The following is a 7,659-nucleotide window of genomic DNA, read 5'->3' on the forward strand; positions in this document are numbered from 1 at the left end:
TCACGAAAAAATTGTGAAAATCTGAGCTTTTCCCGCAAAGCGGGAAAATGTAATAATAAATAAGTGTTAAAAACCCGAGCAGGTTAGATCGGAGTTTGTAGCAGCCGACATTGAGATAAATTCGGACCTTGATAAATAACCCCCTTAGTGCAGTAAGGGCAGGCAATTAAATATGACTATTGTCAGTCCACTTGTGAGGACAGGCAGGGGAAAATCTGCATAATAGGATTTGTGTAAGCATTTGTAATCCTGTTACAAAGACATGACCATGAGAAAATGAAACAACATTCCTAGCAAAATAACATTCATATTTTATAACCCTAAATATTCCCAGTGCAGCGTCATTATAAATGCATTATGGAATATTAGCAGTGGTGTTATACCAGCCGCTTTGTATTGTTGCCCTGGAAAAAAAAAGGGCCCAGACGCTGCCTTCTGCAGGCTAATTAAGGTTTTACGCAATCAAGCTGTTGCTTAGAGACAGTCAGTAAACAGACCTGACTCTTGCCTCTGTAGCCAGAGCTTGGCTTATTCCATAAGCAGCAATACAAGCTCATGGGAAGGAGGGGCAGGAAATACTTTAGTGACAACTATATATTATATATATATATATATATATATATATATATATATATATATATATATATATATATATATATATATATATATATATATATATATATACTTTTACCTAGTCATATGCTAGGAGAAACTCGGCACAAAGCAAGAATTGCAGTGTCACTGGTCAAACTAATAGAAATCTGAAAATGAAAAACAAAAGTGGCATTTCGATCCTTTATCGAAACAAGGGGAATGTGTTTATTTCCCGCTGCATTCTAAAATGTTTCCAGGCAACCCTTTTTTTCCCCCAGAAAAATCTGTCCTTTCTGTGCCTACAAAAAGTTTATATCCCATAAAATGTGAATTGATTGTAAAGTGCTTCTATGCAGATAATTTATATATGTAAGGCACAATACAAACAAATATATCCTAGTAGTTCTTTCATTCCGGAACCAATTTGCTGTGTTTGTCCAGCAGAAGCAGTTAAGAGGTCATTCTTGAACATGCAGTAGCAATATACTTCCTTATTTAAAGGGGAATGAAACCCCCCTAAAACTGAAAGCCCCTATCTGCCACCCTTCACTGCTACCCTCCACTGCCCCCTCCGTTTCCTCCTCGCATAGCCTTCTACTAGAAATAGGGTCCTTTGCAGCAACAATGACCTATCTATGCAGAGTAGCACAGCAGGGCTTAAGGGGCGTCATCTTCGGTGGTTTCAGATGTCTTCGTGAAGTTACTGCCAACATTTGAGCTTTTGGCACATGCGCAGTTGGAGCAAGTCTGTATTAGTGGCAACTGCACATGTGCTGGAAAGTTCTGTAAATTACTGAAGAGAAAGAAGAGGATCAGAAGATACCGAAGCTACCAAAGATGGCACCCATGAGTTCCGCTGCACGACTCTGCATAGATAGGTCAGTGTTGCTGCTAGGAAGAATTTTTCTAGTAGAAGACTATGCAGGGAGGAAGCATGTGGGAGCAGTGGAGGGTGGTGGATGGGGGCTTTTAACTTTATGGGGGTTTTGTTCTCCTTTTAGGGCACAGTGACAATGAAAGCAGAAACAGAGTGGGCTACAGAGAATGAAGGGGCTGTTCCTTGGCCTGCACTTATATACAGACCAAATATACCCCCATGTGGTACTAGCCGTAGCCAAAGGCATAATCAAATCAGAGTAGACAACATTAAAGCTTTCATTAAATGGTTATGGCCAAGGTCAGCATTATAATAATAATAATAATTCCAAGTCACCTGAGAAGACTAAACACCCAAGTTGTCCCATACTTGAGTGGGCTGTTTTAAGTCACTTCTGCAGTGGCCAGTGACATTAAAGGAGAACTAAAGCTTAACTAAGTAGGCTAGGAATGTTGTATATTATGTTTTGCGCTTTTATACCATCGCAAGGCAATCACAGCCTTTTAGCAGGAAAGATCTGTGCCTCCAAAGATGCCCCAGTAGCTCCCCATCTTTTCTGCTGATTCACTGCACATGCTCTGTGCTGCTGTCACTTACTGAGCTTAGGGACCCACTCACAAAATACAGTACACAAAGAATATAACTGTCACAATATAAGGCTGATTAATAATTAATACAGATAATTACTACATGGCAGCACAGAAACCAGTGCAATTTGCATCAGAATTGAATTATCAGCCCTGTAGCATCATCTTATATCACAGACAAACTTCAATTTCTGCTTGATAATTTGACCCCTAAGCTTAGCTTCTCAACAGCTGCTCAGAGCCCATGTGAATGTCGCAGACACTTTCCAAGATGGTGATCTCCTGTGACAAGTTTGAAGTCCTGGATCATTGTTGCTATTGAGAAGCTAAAACTTTAGGCTGTTGCAATAAGTTCAGTATATAAAAATTGCATTTTAGCCACATTCAATTTTAGGGTTTAGTTCTCCTTTAAGGTCATTGCCAGGAAATCAAAACAAGTCTGGGCATGCTACCTGCCCCGAATTGAACTTGGACTTTATCCTGACATTTCCTGTTTTTTTTCTCTGTCTGTACCAGTACCTGACCCCCTTCTTTTTCTTTCCCAGCCTGAACCAGTCCCATACTGCTTAAATAGCCTTGTGCATTTAAAAAAGTGGCATCTTGTTTCCCACGCACCTTTCCTTTCTGTGCCCCATGTTCCTCCTTGGTCCTCACTCCTACCCGCATTCCTGCCCCTGGTGGTATGAGTGGGACACTGGTTCCTGAATCCTGACAGCAGTATACAATGTTCTGGCAGACTAAAGCTGTCCATAGACTTGTAGATATACCTTCATATCGGACGAACGATTGTTTGGTGCCATCTCCCGACCTGCCACTAACCAATCAGATCAAATAAAGTAGTAAAAGAACAAATCAGATGATGTTCTGTCCATGACAGCAATCGTACGATTATGTCCGACAAAAGCTGGTGACAGTCTCATACTGATATTGTCAGATCAGCAATACATGAAGAGATATTATTTTTTTTTCTAACCTGTCCGATCAACTGAACGACCGATTGCCATCTTACGAAAAATGACGGGACACTCCACGCACGGCCCGAAAATCGTATGAAACGGAGATTCGTGCGATCAAATCATTGCATCTATGGCCAGCTTAAAGTAGCATTTTTATGTTCTGTTTTTTTTTACTTTGAAACTAGTCTTTCTTGTAAAATTTGCCTGAAGTGCAATCCTATCTTATTAGGGAGTACTACGAGGGCAATTAAGTATCAGTGGTATTTAAAAACAAACCATAACAAAAGGTAATATGAACCCTGTTAAAATCTAGGACTAAGAAGAAACACATAAGCTGCATGTGGTATTAATAGATCATTGTTGGTGAGTATGTTGATACAAGTGAGGGTACAGTTATTCATTTTTGCATAAATCAGGCCAAGGTCTTCAAATCATGGCTGTATGGGTGCTGACACTGGGAACTTACTGTACATATGAGATCATTCTAACAGTAATTTAGTTAATTATTTTTGTCTTGGATGCAAAGCCCTGGCATTGCTTAGGAGTTGGGTGCAAAATACACCTCTTATCAGTCATCACAAGCCTTACAGAAGCATATTAGAAATGCGTTCAGAATACAAAGGTCACTGCTTCAGAATTTTCTTCTGCCTATCACTTGGTATCGATCCCTCTCTACTTGGCTGCAGACTTTGGTCTCATGGGATGTCTTTGTGTATGACATGGCTGGTTACTGCATGCACTGTAAGTTCATAGGGGTTAAGTGCTGGATCATCTAAAGGAGCCAAAAAAATAAACTTTTTTGGAATGCGAATCTCTTATATAAACAGTATACGTAGTATGTACGTATATACATAGTATGTAACTACAGTATGTAACATAATACATTGTACATTCGCTGGGACTCATGGGGACAAAAATGTAAGAAAAGTGGAATTTCTTCAGCAATGTGACACAGAGCTGGAACATGTCCAAATATTCTAATCCCAAGGTCCAATTGTATTCATAGTCCTTATCCGGCTAACACTTGTATACCTTCAAGCCCGAATCACAATATTTAAAATATAGGCCAGCGCCAAAGGCACGGGAACAGACAAACAGATATATAGGGTAATACTGCTTTAAATATAGCATCACTTGTTGTTGTTGTCAAAGGATTTGGTTAACTCTACCGCATATGTGTCAAACCCTTCCAATTGCACCAGCACCATAGAAAATTTAAAATTCCTTATATAAACTTTTTAGGTGGGTACTCACAAACAGAGTTTTTCAATTTGCATATATAATTCGCATCACAGAATATAGTCCGCCTATATAGCTGCGGGCCCCCTGTATCCCGGTGTGTCAAAATATAAGATAAGTGGAATTTCTTCAGCAATGTGACACAGAACTGAAAAGCACAGAAGGTTTCATTTATAAGAGGTGCTGCACTGCAAAGCTTTTGTGTCTCTGACTGGCAGCTTTACAACTGTCCAAGCAATAATAGCACCACATCTGCCAGGCAGATAAGCAAAGGAGACTGTGAAATCCTTGGCTCACGTGTACTGATACAGTGCTAAGGAAATCAGCACAGGTCCACCCACAGTCATCTGTACATGGTGAATAATGCAAATAATATGTAGGTTCATAATGAAGGGCATATACACAGCATCATACAAAGTGATGTAATACACGTGAGAGTAACAGCAGACTGTATTTATAAAGCACTTAAGTACAATTAGGGGCTGATTTCTTAATGCTCGAGCTTTCAGCATTTGCTTCCTAAAACCACAAGTGAGTTCCTAAAGTCACACCAGGTTTATGGTATGTGTTTTTTGGAACTGAAGCTCAAGCCTGGAGGATTGAGCATTAATAAATCAGCCCCTATGTATATATTCAGTATATTTCTGAATAAAGGTCTAGCAATAGGCACTGTACATATTGGGTGAAACATATGTAAATGGCTACCATTTCACAGAAGGCTGACATGTGTTCTTTTTTTTCCAGTCTGATTGTTATATGTTAAAGGGGTGGTTTTCCTTTATGTTATACAATGGCTAATCGTAAGCGACCTTCCAATTGACCTTCATTTTCTCTTTTTTATAATATTTTTATTTGCTTTTTTATTTTGAATGTATTGTTATTGCTACTTTTTATTACTCATCTTTATGTTCTGGCCCTTGCCTATTCATATTCTAGCCTCTTATTTTAATCAATGCATGGTTGCTTGGGTAACTGGGACCCAAGCAACCAAATTGGTAAAACTACTAACTTCAGAGTTGATGCTGATCTCTTGGTTGTGACCTTTGTAATCCCTCTTATCTTCTCTGAAAAGCAGGTGTAATATATCATAGACATATGCACCAATATGTTTGTGTTTTCAAAATGCAATTTTTTAAGGGGTGTAAGCCCACAACTAAAAACCTAATAAAAGAATATATAATTCTAAGCAACTTTTCAGTATTCATTCATTCCAAAATTTAAGCTTTATTTAATAGCTATTTGCTCATCACCTTTCTCTACTCCTAGCTCTGACTATTTATACAAAGTTGAAAAAGTGATCTTGTAATTCTAAGCAACTTTTGAGTATTCAAACATGTCTGTAATAAAAACCACATGCAAATTGTCTCTCTACATCATACTAAAAGTTCATTTAAAGGTGAACAACCCCTTTAAAGTGTATTTTACATTCCCAGACCTGATGCTGATACACTTTCTCTTGGTTGTGACATCTGTAATCCCTCATATCTTCTGAGAAAAGCTGGTGCAAATATATATATCATAGACATGTGCACCAATAATTTTGTTTTTTCAAATTGCAATGCTTTAAGGGGTGTAAACCCCAAACACGGGCGTTTCTGCAATGAGGCATTTCCCCACAAGTTACCAGGGGCAGATAATGCTGAATTTCTGGTAATTATACCGGAAATTTGGCTTTTCTAAGGCAGAGCACTCCGCGCTAGCAATGCGCCCCCCCCCAACTAAAACCCTAATAAAATAATATGTAATTCTAAGCAACTTTTCAGTACTCATTCATTACAATATTTTAGTTTTTGTTAATAGCTATTAGCTCATCACCTTTGTCTACTCCTATCTCTGACTATTTATACAAAGTTGCAAAAGTGATCTCTCTTCCAGCAAAAACAGGTCTGTAATTTGGCTTTTGTTACATTGATCCAAAAGTTAGAGCCACCAGGGCAGAGAATAAGAAATGTACATAGCATTGACATTTGCAAATAACTTTAAAACCACTGAAAATGTGTGCCTAATGTATATTAGAAAGTTCCTTACAATATTTTCCATTATTAGGCAAAATGTAAAGTATTTCTGTAATTGAAGAATATGGTGTGTTATTAAGGGGCACATTTACTAAGCTCGAGTGAAGGATTCGAATATGAAAAACTTTGAATTTCGAAGTATTTTTTTGGGTACTTCGACCATCGAATAGGCTACTACGTCTTTCGACTTCGATTCGAACTAAAAATCGTTCGACCATTCGATAGTCGAAGTACTGTCTCTTTAAAAAAAACTTCTACTCCATACTTCGGCAGTTTAAACCTACCGAGGTACAATGTTGGCCTATGGGGACCTTCCCCATCACTTTTGTAAGACTAATGAACTTCCTTTTGACAATTATATATTGATGAAAAAATATTTATTTTATGATTATATGAATTTAGGTTATTGTGCCTTTGGTTGTTTTTTTTATGTTCTTATGATTTTATATATATATATATATATATATATGTGTGTGTGTGTGTAGGCTGGCCAGCCACAGGAGGAAATTTTGCTAACATAATACAACTAAATAATACAACATATTCTTCAATTACAGAATGCTATTAAGCAGCTGAGAGTTGCCTTAAATGGGTTGTTCACCTCTTAATTAACTTTTAGTACTATTGTAGAACATGATATCCTGAGACAGTTTGTAATTGTCATTTTTTATTATTTGTGGTTGCTAGGGTACAAATTGCCTTAGCAACAATAAAAAGTCACAATAATTGTACATCTGTAGCTTTATGGAGTATTTGATTTTTAGATGGGGGTCAGTGACACCCATTTGAAAGCTGGAAAGAGTCAGAAAAAGAATAATTAAAAAACTCTTAAAAAATTAAGACAAATTGAAAAGTTGCTTAGAATTGGCCATTCAATAACATACCAAAAGTTGACTTAAAGATGAACCACCTTTTAAAGGAGGCTTGAGACAGACGAATCTATAGGGGGAAATTTAAAAAGTGGTCATTATTTTTAGAAGAGTACTATGCACCCATTAGTACTCTTGCACTACTGTACGTGGTCTTTGTAAATGACCCCTATTATGCAGACCTAAGAAAATAGATGGGTAAGAGGCGATATGGTAGAAACACTGAAAAATATTTAGGAGATTGATGAGTTAAGGAGGGAAGCATTGTCTGGTAGCAAAACATTTCTAAAATTAGGGGGCACAACTTGAAGCTAAATATTAAAAATGTAGGTCTCTACCTCAAAGCATCATCACCATTACTACTTTCTATATAGCTTTGAAAAATTTTGATTCTGGATTTAGCCAATGAATACTCCCTTCTTTTTCTGAAGAGAACTATAACCTTATGATAAGTACTGTATTCTGGGGGACACCGTACCTCTTTGCATCCTTTTGCGCACTAATAAAAACTGGGTAAAAAGA

Source organism: Xenopus laevis, chromosome 2L, assembly GCF_017654675.1.
Source record: "Xenopus laevis strain J_2021 chromosome 2L, Xenopus_laevis_v10.1, whole genome shotgun sequence".
Taxonomy (NCBI): Eukaryota; Metazoa; Chordata; class Amphibia; order Anura; family Pipidae; genus Xenopus; species Xenopus laevis.